At 48.7% G+C, this 17511-nt stretch overlaps 1 long non-coding RNA gene across 1 annotated transcript in view; it reads left to right on the top strand.

Annotated features, from left to right (window-relative positions):
• The window catches only part of LOC129384101 (uncharacterized), a 75350-nt gene that overhangs the window by 44078 nt on the left and 13761 nt on the right, over positions 1-17511 (top strand). The window contains exon 2 of the long non-coding RNA XR_008611880.2: positions 8774-8838. This is a non-coding gene — a long non-coding RNA (uncharacterized lncRNA). The remainder of the gene's footprint in view (positions 1-8773; positions 8839-17511) is intronic.

Below are 17511 nucleotides of genomic sequence, written 5' to 3' on the forward strand. Positions count from 1 at the left end.
TAGTTGGTAAGGATTCATTACGCAAAATAGAAGTGAGGCGTGCAGACAGGACACAAGAGTAGAGAAGTGGACAACAAGTGGACAAGTGTTGTCCACTTCTCTACTCTTGTGTCCTGTCTGCACGCCTCACTTCTATTTTCCATAACGAGTTTAAATATCAGGGTATTTTGGCACCTCCATGTCGTGCTCATGATCTTGTGGCCTTTGTGTGTGAATGGAGCGCGTGTTGATGCTAAACTTTATAAATGAATTTTATTTTTTTCACAGAAAGCCCTAACATTGTATACCAGAGCGGTTTATTTATATTTGCACTTGCTGGTGCGTTGCACTGTTTTTCTATTTCGTAATATTTATATCCCTCCTACCTCACCTAGTAATACTTACTTTATGCATTATTTCATTATTATTCCATCTGAATGCCACAATAGCATTACTTCAGCGCGATACATCATTTCCATGTTCACGGATTTATTTGACCATAGTAGTTGTGGGTGCACAAAAATCGGAAGGACACTGTTGCCTGGCGTCCAGAAATGATACTTTTGGCCGAGCCCGCTTAATCAGGTGGAAGCCTGATTCGACCGATTGCAATGCTCGCGCACCATCAGCGTGTTGGGCGTATCCTCGTCTTCTTTTGTGACCGGACCATAGTGGCACGTAGTAGTGCGCTACAGGGCCCCACATCCAGCGAGGAAGCCGTGAGCAGGACGAATGGAGAAGCGCGAATTGCGCTGGTGTGAAACACACGCGGCAAATAGGACTGGCCTCGTCGGGAGGGATTGTGACAGCAGAAGTGGCTAAAGCGTCAGAGTCCAATTAGGCAAGATTCACGCGGCCGACGGAAACCGTATCTTCTCGGCCGTTGTTGAGCGAGAGAAAGTTTTTAGGTGCACGCCTGAGTACTTTGAACGGACCACCACACGGGGGCCATAAGGGAGGACGCACAGAGTCGTGGCACACAAGGACGTGCGTGCAGTTCTCAAGGCCAGGGTTGACGTATACACGCCGGGAAGAACGTCGTTGTTGGGGGGGGGGGGGGGGGGACGACAGTACTCATAGCACTGCGCGGATGGTAGGCGCAGTCAGGAACGTCAGCAGGTACCGTGGGTGAGCCGTCGAAGACTACGCCAGGGACTCGTAGAGCGGTGCCAAATGGGAGCTCGACGGCGCTGCGAAGCAAGATATCTTCAAACACCAGAGAGGTACCACTGGTGCGCAACAGCTGGAGCTTGGCGTCGACACTCTGGGCGGTAGCCATGGCCGTGAAGTCGATGACCGCTAGGCCGTGGTTCGTTGCGTGGATAGTGGTGCGAGAAAGTGCATCGCCAGCTGCGTTGGATTTGCGGTGACGTGACGAATGTCACTGGTGTATTCACAACTGTAGCCGAGCTGTGCGAATTTGTGGGGCGCGTAGGAGGTGCTGCTGGACTCTAGGGTGGATATGAGTGCTTTATGGTCGGTAAGAAAATGGAAGGAGCGTCCCTTAAGAAAACGTCAAAAGAGCTTCACAGCCAAATAGATGGCGAACAGTTTTCTTCCGAACTTGCTGCATAGAGGTGCTCAGTGGGTGCCAGCTTCTTGGAAAAGAAGGCGATGGGCTGCCAAGCACCAGCAACGAGCTACTGCAAGACTGTGCCGACAGCGGTGTCCGATGCGTCAACCACGACAGATGTCGGGGTGTCGCATTTAGGGTGGACGAGGAGCGTCTTGCTGGCAAGGGCTTCTCTGATGCCTCTAAACGCGCGGTGAGCGGTGTCGTTCAAGGCCACGGGACTATTCGATGTCTCGAGGCTCGAGAGAAAGTCGTGGAGAGGCTGCAATATATTTGCGCAGTGAGGAATGAAGAGGCGGTAATGGTTGGCGAGGACTAAAAATTTGCGCAGTTCCCTGTTGATGGATGGCTGAGGAAACTCACGGATGGCTGTGACGCGGGTCGGAAGTGGACGAATGCCGTGTGAGTTGACGCGATAGTCGAGGAAATCCAGTTCCATAACGCTGAACTCGTTCTTCTGACCGTTGACGACAAGACCAAACTTACTGTCTTGCGAGCACTTGACGTAAATGGAGCTTGTGAGCTTCGGCGTCAAGATAGGCAAAGCAGCACGTCAAACCACGTAATACCTGGTACATGAAATGCTGAAAGGTGTGGGCCGTATTACGAAGACCGAAAGGCATGCGCAGATATTTGATCTGGCCGAAAGGTGTTATAATGGCGGTCTTCGGAATATCTGAGGGTTACCCAGGAATCTGGTAGTAGGCTTTCACCGGATTGACCTTGCTGAAAATGGTGCAGTCGTGCAGTGCCTACTTAAAATACTGAATGTGAGGTATTGGGCACCGGTCCGGGACACTGTCCTTGTTGAGACCACGGTAATCGCCGCAGGGGTGCCGGTCACGGGTCTTCGTGGGTGCCATATGGAGTGGCAAGGCCCAATGACTGTAGGAGGGACGAATAAAGCCAAGGTCAAGCATGTGTTCAAACTTCCTTTTGACGACAGCTTGACAATACGGGGCGAGGCGACGAGCCCGAGCAAACACGGGAGGGCCAGTCGTGACGATATGATGTGTCAAACTGTAAGCAACCGAGGACTGAAAGGAGGGGGGACGGAAGACGTCCGGAAACTAGGCAAGGACGGGTTATTAAAGTTCGGGAGCGGCCATATGCGCCTGGAGAAGCCGATGTTGTGGAGCGCGACAGGAAACGCCTTGTAGAGTTAAGCTCGGCTCTGAGTCCAAGATGCGGCTGTGCCGCACGCCGACGACGAACTTGTAGTGCCAAAGAAAGTCGGCTCCGACGATGGGCTGGCGCACGGCCTCGATGACAGATCCAGCGAAAGGTGCGTCAGAGGCCGATGTCAAGAGTCACCGACTTTTGGCCGTAGGTACGGGTGGTCGATCCGCTGACCGCGGTAAGAGGAGGCGAGTCTGGAGGATGGCGGCGCTCAGCCAAACTAGGACGAGGGACGCAAATCTTAGCGCCAGTGTCGACGAGATAACGTACTTTGGTGACACACTCGGTGATGCGGGAAAGGCGACTGGATCTGGGGCCGGGAACAGCAGTCGCCGTCATTGTTCGCGTAGGAGCAGTGCTGGCGGCACTGGTTTGCGCGAGAGCCACAGCGACGATGGCACCAACAAAGCGAAGGCTTGCATGCGACGCAATAAGTGGGTAGGCTTGCGGTCGCGGAGCTCCTCCGATGTAAGGAGATGCTGTAATCGACGCCGCTCCGTTTCAGTGGTGCGCTGGGTGAGCGTCGCCTTACGGTGGTCATAGGGGCGGTCGACGGGCGAAGAGCGCAGAACATCACGAAAAATCGCAGAAGTAGTAGATGGAAGCGCTCCAACCTACGTGATCGAATATGGTCAACTGCAAACTGAGGCGGTGGCGACGGAACAAGGATTCCATGTCCGACGACCAGAACTTCGGGCTTGAGAGCGGAGGCTTCGGGATCGCGGGGTAGTTGGTGTTGACGGCACTACTTGACCGGGGGAATCCGAGGCCGTGACTGACTGCATAGAAGGCGGACGGCGAAGACAGCGGGGCTCGAGCTCCTTGCGGCGGCCGGCCCAGCGAAGCGGCTGGGGCGCCCGTAGCTAAGAGCGATGTCGCGCCGGTGTCGTCAATTTGTGAATGGAGAAACAGACGCTTGTGCTTGGTGTCCACAAATTATGTTTTCGTTCATTCGTCAGGAGGAACCCTGATTCCGCAGATTCTTGTCTTGTCTTGTCTTGTGTCCTCAACAGTGGCGCGTACCTACTATGGGGTATTGGTCAAGAAGCAGGCGGTTTTCCGTATGGTTAGAAATAGAGAGAAACTAGATTTGTATAATTGAGCGTGGGACGATAGAACTCTAATTTAGAAGTGTAATGAGAATATTGTTAAGAATTTGGATAAAATAAGTTAACGCAAAGAAATGAAATAATATAAATTATGGATAATTTTAGAAATTCAGCAAGGTACTCTTTTTGTCTCTAATAAAATTGTAAACTGCCAGAAAAGTATCCCTGTGGCTCGATCCCAGTGAAGTCGCCCCAAAAGAAAGAATGCTTGGCGAGGTTAGCGACAGGCCAAGTTTGGTAAATGAGTATTCTAATAGTTTTCTTTCTCCTGCTGGCGCACTGTCTTGTCTTGTATCCCACTCACTGGCGCATACCCACTATGGGGGATTGGCCAAGAAGCAGGTGGTCTTCCCTACGTTTCAGCTCACTGGGCGTGTCCTCGTCGCCTCTTGGGACGGGACCATCGTGGCACGTAGTAGTGCGCTACACAGCTAAACCTTCTGATACCTTCAGCTTTATTGTTGTTATTTTTAGGGGAAGTGAGTACGATGGGTGTTGTGATCGCCACTACTTCCTGTCGGTGCCAGTGTCTTTAACTTTCTTTATATGCGAATCTCGACGCTCATTCGAACAGTTTCTGCAGTCGCTATACTTAGCTTGTCTACCATGTAATGCTTTTCCCCAATAGGGTATGGTAATTGAGATAGATTGTATGCCACACGTTTTATACCCTCAATCGGTGGGTATGATGACCGACCAGTCGTGAATGGGCGCCTGTATGCATCGTTTCCTTCCGTGTGTCGTGTCGTCATAACGCTCTAGTTTATGAATGCTTGTTTCTCTCCAGTAAGTGAAGAAGCGTCAGTGGTCGCGTTGGTTGTCATTTAATTTAGAAACCACTGATATTTTGACAAGTAAATGAAATAAATGTAGAGAAGTCGAAGGCTTTAAATTTCTCATATCTTATGCAAACTGCAAACGTCGGAGAGATGTGTAATGCGAATACTTCTTTTGTAAGTAGATCTGCAAGCAGCCTGAAAGGAGACAAACGAAGAAGAGTTTTGAAGAAGAAGAAGAAAGAACGATTTCCAGCGAAAAGGGCAGAGTGCTGTCAACTTGAAAAACCTGACATTAAAATTGGCACTACAGTGGCAGTTTTACACTTCATCTGTTATTACCGGATAGAATTGATGGACAGTAGGTATGCCTGCCCAGCCAATCAGCATTTGTGGCATTTCGAGTGTTCAGATGAAATGACAACACCGTAGCGCAAACACAAAGAAGCATGTATTGTTCTTTCTGCAGGATAAACCAGCTAGCTAAAATGCATACATGGATAAGAAGCTTTTGTCGCGAAATAGGAGCATTCTGCATGCTAAAGTAAAATTGAACGCTTATTACGCTTTCTTTCAATCGTATCTGCACTACTACAGCCTAGTTTGCTCAATCACAGCAAATAGTAACATTCAATAGATTTCAATTCTACAAAAGAAAATGCTTAAAGTCATCACAAACGTTCCACACGATACCCCAACCCGTCCCATACGCTTACTATATAATATTGTGCCTGTAAATAATATCTTCGCATATAGGTTTGCATGCCTGTATGAAAGCCCTACTGATTGATATGGTCCATTTTTGTATCGTAATGTTTTGTCACGTTATGCGCCATACGAAGTGCAGACACGGAAAACCTTTATGATACCTCATCGTAGAACAAACTACAGATTCCAAATTTTAAAATATACACGTCCAGAAGCTTGAACAAGGAGTTCTATTAGCGCATACATTCTGTACCATTTCCTTTCATTAGAAAGTTTTGTGTATGTTAAAATCCGTTTCCTTGTTTTTCTTTAGCTTATTTTCTTTTTATGTGTTTTCTTTTTCTTGTTGTTGTTTCGAGATTGTATTTGCTCTGTTACGCCAAACGTACTCATATATTATGCTACTTGCTTCTGTTTTTGTTATAGTTACTGATTACATTGTATTATTGTCCCCACTGTCGAGTTGCAAGGTTGGCGAGGCCTGTCAAGTGGTCGTGAAGACTACTTTTTTTGCTCGTCAACCCCAGTTGTCGTGCATACTCTGTACAAGAAGTTGAAATAAAGCATTCATTCATTCATTCATTCATTCATTCATTCATTCATTCATTCATTCATTCATTCATTCATTCATTCATTCATTCATTCAACATGCTAAGGAGTCGAGAAAGTTAGACTCGGAACGCGGATAGCCAAGGAATAAGATTCGGCCATACCAGACGCCGAGACCTCAGCGCTCGCGTTGGCGGTCCCGCAAACGGAAGATCATCTGAGCGATCGTATTCGCCCATTCCCGTGTCGCTCTCCGAAGCCGGACGGGAAGCTACACCGCGGCTTAGCCCCGCAAAATACAACCATGTGCACGAGCTCACTGTCAACCCGTGCGCGACGTCGTCGGGAAGCGGAAACAAACATGTTCCTCTTGCGTATGAATGCATCTGGCTTGGATTTCAAAAGAAATGTTATTTGTTTCTAGTGTTCTTTTCGGTTTTATTCTGTACGCAATATGTGCGCGGGAACCGAAATACTTTTGTTTGTATATTGGCTCTTTTCTGGCTATATACAAAATGGTCGCATTTTTCGCCAAAAAACCCCCTCTATCGCTTATTTGGTTTTGGTAATCGGCTGACAAACTTTCTATCCTCCGATCGATTGGCGCCCTATATCAATCGTTGCCCTATGATATTTAATTAGCACAATCATGTGCGTGCCGTCTACGTGGCTAAAGCGATCTTCCGATTCGTTCTCGGATTTTGTGAAGACTGTTCCGCGTGGTCAAAGCCGGCGTACATTATATATGGCTGCAGTAAACGGCCGAGGTCCTTCGACACGTTAACGAGAACGAAGCTTTTTTATGTCGTTCAGATTCTTAAGTGAGCGGGGGTTTACACACAACATTTTCACCGAACTTTTTGTGCATCTACAGCACATGGTTTTCGGGTTTGTGATACAATGAATCGCGGTAGCCGATACAGACCATTTTTTTTTACTGACACCCTGCTACAATTAGCTCCTTACAATTTTCCTAATAGCTCTTGTTCATGCGCGAAGTTTTTTTTTATTGACGTCGCTGTTGTCTGACTGCTTGTATACTGTGTCGCGTATGGCGATGCTTTGCAGAGCTTTGCGAAAGCTTAATAATGTCGATGATGTTTCTGTTTTCGTTTTACGTTGCATAAGCACTGGACTGCAAATACATGATTTACTTGTAAAAGTTTGTACAGTGCCTGTTGCTAGTTCCACTGAACTTGCATTTATGAGACGCATAAAGGAATTTCGTAACCTCAGACTTGGATCTACGAAATATGCTTTTGTTTTATGTGCACCGACTACTGCTTTTGCTAAGTGCCCTATACTGCCGAAGAACTGTTTTATTTCCTATATATTGTCACGTGGTGGTGACGTTAAGAACACAGTAGCGATACTGTGAAAGGCAAAAACTAACTTTTATTGGGCGAACCTGTGCCCACAAGAACAGGCTACACTTATAGCACAACGATAGCGGCGAACAAGGTCGGCGATCGTCGGAAATCTGATCAGCGGGTCAAGCGCGTCGGCTTTTATACAGCAGTCATCGAATGTTCCAGACTAATCCTTCGGACCCGCGTGCCTTCCACAAAGTTCTACACCATTCGCGTCACGCGATGAAATCAGATAACACAAGGTTTTGCGACAACAGACAGCCGGATGGAAGCATCGATAACTTTCCAGAAAATTCGGATACATGCAGGCGCATCCAGCGCTGTGCGATTACATTTGTTAGGCGGCGAAACGTGGTCGCCCGATAAAGATAAGTACACGCGTCAATATATACGATTTCCTTGTGCGATGCTCTGCAGGTAGCTTTTCGGGTACAGAAAACTATCTGGATTTAACTTGTCGTGAAATACCTTTCTTTACAAGTTTGTAGTCGTAATGCTGCATGGATTTCGTAAAACCTATATGCATCGTCTTTTGGAAATTTTTTCAGTGTTTGTCACTAATGTTTCCGCAATAGAACGTTTAATCGAAATGATTAGACACTGAAATATGGCAGCGATAATATAAACCTTACTCAGGTTAATCACCATTTTTGATCATATGGTTTGATTCGATTCTTCGCTAACATTTAGTGCGATGAATGCGGGACCATTCGTTGCCTCATCAAGTTTCAGGTAAAAAAGGAATTACTATTATTTTTCAATTTTTACCTTGTACTTGTTCTACTAACTGCTTGCTTTCCGGTCATGGCATGTGGCCGCCTTTTTCCAGCACTGCTTTATGTATTGTCCTTGTGCACACGTATAATTTCCTCAATGTAAAACGCCATGAATGTAAAAACAAAACGAGAAAAAATAAAGTTGTCATGGGGTATCAGAGATGCACAACAAATCCATTGGGTTTTATGAAGGCAATCGTGGAAAGGGTTCGTTTATTGGAGGCCAGCTTCAGCCTAGAATATAATTTCACTTCATGTCGCGAAGCGATTTCTGCAGCACTAATGGCGGCACTTTTTTCGTATCGTTCATAGCGTATCCTTTGTTTTGGCTGTTACAAGATATACTTAGGCGGGTGTGTACAATTTGTCTACCAGCTGAAATGACAACCTTTTTCTTTAGGAAGTGCTCGAAAAAACTTCTTATCACCTAATGAAACTCCAACGAATGCTTTTCGCGGAGGCTAAGACGTGCCCAGACCACTGATTATTCTTTTTCTAGACTGAACAGATACTGCATCATTTTGGGAAATACTCGAACGAATTCGTAAATAATACCTTGATACACTGGCATACTCGATTAGGTTTTTACTTTTTCATTCAAAAGGATGCTGGCAGTCCTTCGTATGACAGGTTCCTGCTGTCAGTCAACCTCCAGAAGTCCAGAATGTGTAATGTACATGCCAAAAGCCAGCGGTCTAATAGATCTAGTGTTTTTGAAACTGCAGTTTACATATTAAGCGTGTCTGCTTCGCAGGAACGGTTGCCGGACTGGATGCACTTGTTGGGCACATATGTAGGTTTAACGAGAATTTCGATCGAGTGAGTGTGTAGCTTTATATCTTTTCTGTAGTGCGATATTAATGATTTACTACTTTTTTTATTACAAAAAGTGCTCTGTGGCTTAATCAGCAGCAACAACTGCATGATTTCAGTGCTTCACATGGATGTGGGAATGCCGGGAGTACGTGTTTACCGCTATATTAGGTTGCCATACACAAGATGGCCGACCTGCTAATCACGATACCACCAATACGAAGTAGGCTTGCATATAACGAGGATCTAAGCAAGGAAGAGATGGGGGAAAGCCTGGAGAAATGAAAGAACTAGGAGGGAGCATTGCGCGACACGACTCAAACCAGACGAGTTAGCTCAACACGTGATCGTCGCGTCAGTGCGTGCGGTAGGTTTTAGTGATCCAGATTTGCATGCGGAGCTACGACAAGGGTGCCGAAGCAGTGCCCTACTTCATCGAATGAGAAACTATCGCCGAGTCCCTGAGGTCACGTGATGAACCGATATCGAGAGGGAAAATGCGAAGGGAGTGGCTTCATGGCGAGTTGGCTTGCAAAGGCTGGCTGCGTGACTTACAGCTGTCTCCTAACTGATTGCCATGTTGGCAAGCATAGCGGGACGTGGTCGTGCCCGTCCTGCTTTATTTTTACTCTAGTTCACTATAGTGGAATGCCTCTATAACGAAATGACCTGTATCATGAAGTTATAGTTCTGCGCCGGTTCTGTTGTGAGTGGTGCAGTGCGCGACATTTGCGACGAAGTGATCTCTGTAAGGAATGCTTTCGGAGGCCTCAAGTACCTATTATGAGGGCACGTTACGAACTTTACTTCTGGGATGTCGTCCGACATCATGTGTGGGTGAAACAGGCTATGTGGAGTGAAGCGAAGTTGCGAAATATCGCATATCCTCTATGCGAACTCGACTTGAGGTGAGTCAGTGTTGCCATATTAGCAATTTTGAAAGTAGATTTCGCGACCCGCGATATCTTTTAGCGATGTGGCAGAGCAATTGGAGACATTTTAGTGATTTAGAAGTTAGGAAAGTTGCTTGAAAAATAGCATTCACGAATGCGCTCTGTTATTCAAAAGCTACGCGTCAGTGGCCGAAACTGGCTCTATGGCTCGCAGGCTCTGTGACCATGATGAAGCAATGGTTCCCTTCAGAGGATTCAGAGTGCTCACAAAATGCCGTATTTTCATCTTCTTTACTAAATCGATTTAAATTGGTCTTAGCGCTCCGGCTTATGAACTTTCATTTACACTTTCGATTGGTGGACATTCCCAAATTTATGGGAAAATTCAGCCGACACCACGTGAACAGTGAGATAGAGCGACTGTAAAAAAGCATACATATAGGAACGGTTACGCTCATTCAGGTCAAACTTAACCCATTGCTTCCTTATCGCATGGGTTTTGGACAAATCAGGGCTGTTGTTCTGGAATTTGACAAATTCCGCCATGTTGTCGAATTCTCCATCCGATCGGATCTGGTTGGCTTGACGCCTTCAAATGCGCTGCTCTATCTGATAGCCTCAAAATGACGCCATTACAAAATTGGACAATGTGCCGGAATCCGACAATGACTAGAATAGAACTCCAGTATGCGAAGAGCCTTCAAGTAGACCAAGGGACAAAAGCGTAGTACTTGGTCTGAAAAGTTCGGTTGTTATCACTGCACCGCATATGCGACCTTGTGCATCTTGCAGATATTTGATTTACTTTCAGGACCGCCGAGGACCAGAAAATTTTCAGGGATAATGTAGACCAAGTTCCTTCCCGTGCTAGAACAATCACATTGCATGTATATTTTGGAATTGTGCTACATTTGAAACGTCACAATTTGAAACTAAACGCGGAGATATAGCCGTGATCCTCAGCTTTTGTGTAAGTATAATACCAAAGTAAAAGCACAGTACACAGCTCGTAAGTTCATTTTTTATTCCTCACTCATAAACGATCCTAGACAAATGGCGGACGTCTCGGTAAATGATTTACGCCATGTTGGCGTATATTATTGTTACAACGTGCCTATGCTAGGTAAAATTTGTACTCAAAAGCATGAGAGACAATTTTAACGACTTTGCAGCCAAATTAAGTGGCAATTTAGCGACTTCCTGGACTAACTTTAGCGTCATAATTGAAACAACAGTGACAAGACTGCTTGAGGTGAAGACTCCTTTTTTGAATGTGCCAGTTGACTCCAGGTGCCTGATAGAGCGTGCGATTGCGTTTTAGGCATTAAGCAATGAGGAGCCGCGCTCACAGAAGCCGGAGAGACCCTGCAGTACTTTTCGAATATTGCAGAAGGCAGAAATATATTATGTGCCAACCAAAACAACCTCATATTGCTACGTATAAAGATGCGTGACAACGACTATATAAAGGTATATTTCCATACCATATAACCTGCAAGATCCTCATTGTCTCTTCAACCATCATAGGCCTGCTCTTGTTGAATGAAAACGTGTTCCGCAGCCTTACCCCCGGTGGTATAAGCACCGTCCCCAGTCTCATAGAGATTCATAGGATGCACAGTGGTAGATATTGAGCCTTGATACGCGATGTCACCCGACGGAGAGAGAGACGACGAGGTGGAACTGACAGGGGTAATACCGTAGGTAACAGGTGTCAGTTGGCGCAGCACATGGTATGGTTCCATGTACCGGAAAGAAGCTTTTCGGAGAGGCCCACACGGCTAGAAGGGAAACATAGAAGCACAAGCGCACCGAGAGAAAGTCGCGTCGCGGGGCGAAGCATCACAGCGACGTCGTTTGTTGCATGTGACGCCGTAGGTCGAACGCCCGCAAGCTGACGGGTGGGGTCAGTGCGCGCGATGGCATCACATGCGTACTTGACAGTGGAGGCGCCAAGTGGTGGGAGCATAATGTCCAGATGTAAAGTCGGATCTCCTCCATACAAGGGACAAAAAGGGGTAACTCCGGCTGTAACATGGTGAGAGCAATTATACGCAAAAGTTACGCAGGGCAGAGCAAGGTCCCAGTCAGGGTGGTGCAGCGACACATACATAGCGAGCTTGTATGTGAGAGGGCGGTTCAAGCATTTCGTGACGCCGCTGGTCTGGGCATCGTAAGAACTTGTCCGTTTGTTTTGAGTAAAGCGGGAAGGTAGTATGTCGGCAATGACTTGAGAGAAAAGGTAACGGCCATGGTGACTGAGTATTTTTCTGGGAGCGCCGCGATGCAACATACCGTCACGTAACAAGAATTACGGGATCTCAATTGCACAACTGATCAGCATAGCTAGGGTAACAGCTAGCGCGTAATATAAGCAGTAGCCACGGTTATACATTTGTGTCCCGAAGTGAATGTGGGAAAAGAGCCAGAAAGATCTCTCCCAACGTGAGAGAATGGTTCCTTGGGTAGGTCGTTTGACTGAAGGTGACCGGCAGGTAGTAGCGGGTGTGTTTTGCGATGTTGGCATGATACGCAAATGGCCCCGTAATGGCGGACGGAGCATGCAAGGCCTGGCAAAAGAAAACGACGCCGGACACGCACGTGGGTGCGAGATACGCCAAGGTGTCCGGCAGTGGGTGCATCGTGAAGTTCGGTGAGGACACTTCCTGGTAAGCGCCTGAGCACGGCATTAAGGAAGTCAGGATCATTAGTTTGAAAATCGCTGCGGTATAGGACATTCTTCTGAGTCACGAAATTGCGGAGGGATGCGTCATGAGGCGTCGTTAGCCTATGGGACTGATTATTTCTCGCAACGCAGGGTCATGGTCTTGTTCACCACCGAAGTGAACGAGGTCTGACACGAGAAAAGAATAGTTGTTGGTGTCTTCATCAGCGTTCTCAGGGTTGCCGACCCAATAGCGGGGCATTACATCTGCACCCTGGTGCAGGCCGCGGGATTTGAAACGACCGAATATGAACATGCTTGTAGGCGCAGCGCCCATCGACCAGCGCATCCTCGTGCACGAGGTGGTATTTGAAAACGACCGAATATGAATATGTTTGTAGGCGCAGGGCCCATCGACCAGGCCATCCTGGTGCACGCGGTGGGATTCGAAACGACCGAATATGAACATGCTTGTATCGCAGGGCCCATCAACCGGCCCATCCTGGTGCACGCGGTGGGATTTCAAAGCGGCCGAATATGAACAATCTTGTAGGCGTGGGGCCCATCGACCAGCCCATCCTGGTGCACGCGGTGGGATTTGAATCGACCGAATATGAACACGCTTTTAGGCGTAGGGCATATCGACCAGCCCATCCTGGTGCACGCGGTGGGATTCGAAACGACCGAATATGAACATGCTTGTATCGCAGGGCCCATCAACCGGCCCATCCTGGTGCACGCGGTGGGATTTCAAAGCGGCCGAATATGAACAATCTTGTAGGCGTGGGGCCCATCGACCAGCCCATCCTGGTGCACGCGGTGGGATTTGAATCGACCGAATATGAACACGCTTTTAGGCGTAGGGCATATCGACCAGCCCATCCTGGTGCACGCGGTGGGATTCGAAACGACCGAATATGAACATGCTTGTATCGCAGGGCCCATCAACCGGCCCATCCTGGTGCACGCGGTGGGATTTCAAAGCGGCCGAATATGAACAATCTTGTAGGCGTGGGGCCCATCGACCAGCCCATCCTGGTGCACGCGGTGGGATTTGAATCGACCGAATATGAACACGCTTTTAGGCGTAGGGCATATCGACCAGCCCATCCTGGTGCACGCGGTGGGATTTGAAAACGACCGAATATGAACATGTTTGTAGGCGCAGGGCCCATCGACCAGGCCATCCTGGTGCACGCGGTGGGATTTGAAAACGACTGAATATGAACATGCTTGTAGTCGCAGGGCCCGTTGACCAGCCCATCCTGGTGCACGCGGTGGGATTTGAAAACGACCGAATTTGAGCATGCTTGTAGGCGCAGGGCCCATCAACCGGCCCATCCTGGTTCACGCGGTGGGATTTGAAACGACCGCATATGAACTGGCTTGTAGGCGTAGGGCACATCGACCAGCCCATCCTGGTGCACGTGGTGGGATTTGAAAACGACCGAATATGAACATGTTTGTAGGCGCAGAGCCCGTCGACCAGGCCATACTGGTGCAGGCGGTGGGATTTGAAACGACCGAATATGAACATGCTTGTAGGCGCAGGGCCCATCTACCGGCCCATCCTGGTGCACGCGGTGGGATTGGAAAGCGACCAAATATGAACAAGTTTGTAGGCGTAGGGCACATCGACCAGCCCATCCTGGTGCACGCGGTCGGATTTGAAACGACCGAATATGAACGTGCTTTTAGTCGCAGGGCCCATCGACCAGCCCATCCTGGTGCACGCGGTGGGATTTGAAAACGACCGAATATGAACATGTTTGTAGGCGCAGGGCCCGTTGACCAGCCCATCCTGGTGCACGCGGTGGGATTTGAAAACGACCGAATTTGAGCATGCTTGTAGGCGCAGGGCCCATCAACCGGCTCATCCTGGTTCACGCGGTGGGATTTGAAACGACCGCATATGAACTGGCTTGTAGGCGTAGGGCACATCGACCAGCCCATCCTGGTGCACGTGGTGGGATTTGAAAACGACCGAATATGAACATGTTTGTAGGCGCAGAGCCCGTCGACCAGGCCATACTGGTGCAGGCGGTGGGATTTGAAACGACCGAATATGAACATGCTTGTAGGCGCAGGGCCCATCTACCGGCCCATCCTGGTGCACGCGGTGGGATTGGAAAGCGACCAAATATGAACAAGTTTGTAGGCGTAGGGCACATCGACCAGCCCATCCTGGTACACGCGGTCGGATTCGAAACGACCGAATATGAACGTGCTTTTAGTCGCAGGGCCCATCGACCAGCCCATCCTGGTGCAGGCGGTGGGATTTGAAACGACCGCATATGAACTGGCTTGTAGGCGTAGGGCACATCGACCAGCCCATCCTGGTGCACGCGGTGGGATTCGAATTGACCGAATATGAACAGGTTTGTAGGCGTAAGGCACATGGACCAGCCCATCCCGGTGCACGCGGTGGGATTTGAAAACGACCGAATATGAACATGTTTGTAGGCGCAGGGCCCATCGATCAGGCCATCCTGGTTCACGCGGTGGGTTTCGAATCGGCCGAATATGAAGACGCTTGTAGGCGTAGGGACATCGACCAGCCCATCTTGTTGCACGCGGCTGTATTTGAAATGAGCGAATATGAACATGCTTGTAGGCACGTGGCCCATCGGCCAGCCCATCCTGGTGCACGCGGTAGGATTTGAAAGCGACCGAATATGAATAAGTTTGTAGGCGTAGGGCCCACCGACCAGCCCATCCTGGTGAACGCGGTTGGATTTGAATCGAGCGAATATGAACACGCTTGTAGGCGTAGGGCACATCGACCAGCCCATCCTGGTGCACGCGGTGGGATTTGAAAACGACCGAATATGAACATGTTTGTAGGCGCAGAGCCCATCGACCAGGCCATACTGGTGAACGCGGTGGAATTCGAAACGACCGAATATGAACATGCCTCTAGCCTCAGGGCCCATCGGCCAATCCATCCTGGTGCACGCGGCGGAAACGAGCCAATATGAACATTTTAGGCGCAGGGTCCCTCGACCAGCCCATCCTGTTGCAGGCGGTGGGATTTGAAACGACCGAATATGAACAGGTTTGTAGGCGTAAGGCCCATCGACCAGCCCTTCCCGGTGCACGCGGTGGGATTTGAAACGACTGAATATGAACATGCTTGTAGGCGCGTGGCCCATCAACCAGCCCTTCCTGAAGTATCTTTGAGAGAGGACAGCAAGAATAGCGCGTGTTGGCCGGTAACTAACGAGGAGGGTTGTCCGAGTAGTGTCTAAATTTCCCAACCACACAGATGAGGGCATAACAGTCGCGCTGTGTAGTGGAATATTTTCGCTCAGAGGCTGATAGGATGCGGCTAGCGTAGGCGATGGCACGGTCATGGACCGTTGGCGTTGGGATAATACTGCACCGAGTCCATGGCCACTTGCATCGGTACGACCCTGTAGGCGCAGCGGGGTCAAAGTCGGCAAGTATCTTAGTATTTGTGTGCAGGCTGATGAGGCTCGAGAGCACAGAAGCCTCTCCCGGGCCCTATGGAAAAGGAACGTCTTGCCTAAAAAGCTCAGCAAGTGGCCTCGCCATGTCCGCAAAATTCTTCTCGAAGCGACGGAAGTATGAACATAGCCCTAGAAAGCTGTGGACATGCTTTACAAATCGGGGAACCGGGATTTCTTGAGAGTGCAGAATTTCACCGGGTCTTGTACACTTTTTGCATCTACGAAATGGCCAAGAACGGTGATTTGGCAGCGCTCAATGTGACATTTGGATGCGTTCAGGTGCGGTACGGCCTGTACAAAGACGTCGAGGACGGCTGAGAGGTGTTCTATATGAGTTTTGAAAGTTGGTGAAGAAATGACGACGTAGTCCAAGTAACGTAAACGGGGATCATTTAAAGCCTCTGAGCAGACAGTCCTCTAAGCGCTTAAAGGTGGTCGGAGCGTTCTGTAAGCCAAAGGGCATGACCTTGATTTGGTAAATGCCGCCAGGTGTTAAAAATTCTGCCTTTTCATGGTCCCCGTCTAAAGCAATCTGCCAGTACCCGTTGCGTAAATCGATGGAGGAGAAAGAGCGGGCACCATGCAGGCAGTCAAAGAGCGTCATCAATGCGTTGCGGAGGGTGCACGTCCTTTTTCGTAGTTGGTTAAGATGCCGATAATCCACACAGAATCGCCACGTACCGTCTTTCTTACTAACACGACAGGGGATGCCAGGGGACTAAAAGATGGCCCGATGAAGTTCTTGGCAAGCATCGATCTTGTCAACTTCACTTCGAATCAGGCACGTACCCAAGGGGGGGCCCGGGGGGGCCCAGGCCCCCCCCCCGAAATCAAGTGGCATACCACCCCCCCCCTTCCCACCCCCGCCACCACTCTTCACACATTCCTAAAGCGCCGCCAGATCTATGTCGAGACTTGGCAGCTGTTCATCGGTCAGCATTATGCTGCCTTTTTCACTCCTTTTAGATGGCGGTAGTTATCGGCATCTCTTGTAATGTGAAGGACAGTTTTCTCATAGATTCCGCACCCGCGCCGCGATTAACTCGAGATGCGTTCAGTTGTCGCCATCTATTCAACCGTCACGCGCATAGCTGTTGCTTTTGTTAGTTCAACCTTCTTTGTTTAGGCTGATCCTCGGACCAGGAGAGGGATGCGGCTGTTACTCAGCTGGTCTCTACTCTCATGGAACGAGTTGCGGCCGGCGAAAACGCCAATTGCGTTTAACTTTTCCCTTTGCTTCATTATTTCCTTGAGTTACGGCTCACCGCGACGCTGGCAGATGCCCGGAACCATATACACGTTATATGGGTTAGATAAGGTGGGAAATAAAATAATGTGAAAGAGCGTCCATCATGAAACCCTGCAATAACCCTTAAACCCATAAGCACGATGATTGTCGCCCGTTACCTCGTCTGTGTTTCCCTAATTGTATAGCGCTTTTCGTGCAAAATTGGCAACTGGAAACAAGAATCGCAAGGAGTTGAGAAATTAAGCGATCTACTAAGGGAGAGAGCCAAGGCAACAACCAAACTGCAAGCAAAAGCGAATAATAAAAGAAAGTTAGCCGTTGTTTATGAGACTATTTATGGATCAACATCTTTTTTATTTAAAATGGAAGTAGAGAAAACGCCGCCGGAAGTGGAGAACAATT

The sequence above is a fragment of the Dermacentor andersoni genome, chromosome 9, assembly GCF_023375885.2.
Source record: "Dermacentor andersoni chromosome 9, qqDerAnde1_hic_scaffold, whole genome shotgun sequence".
Lineage (NCBI taxonomy): Eukaryota > Metazoa > Arthropoda > Arachnida > Ixodida > Ixodidae > Dermacentor > Dermacentor andersoni.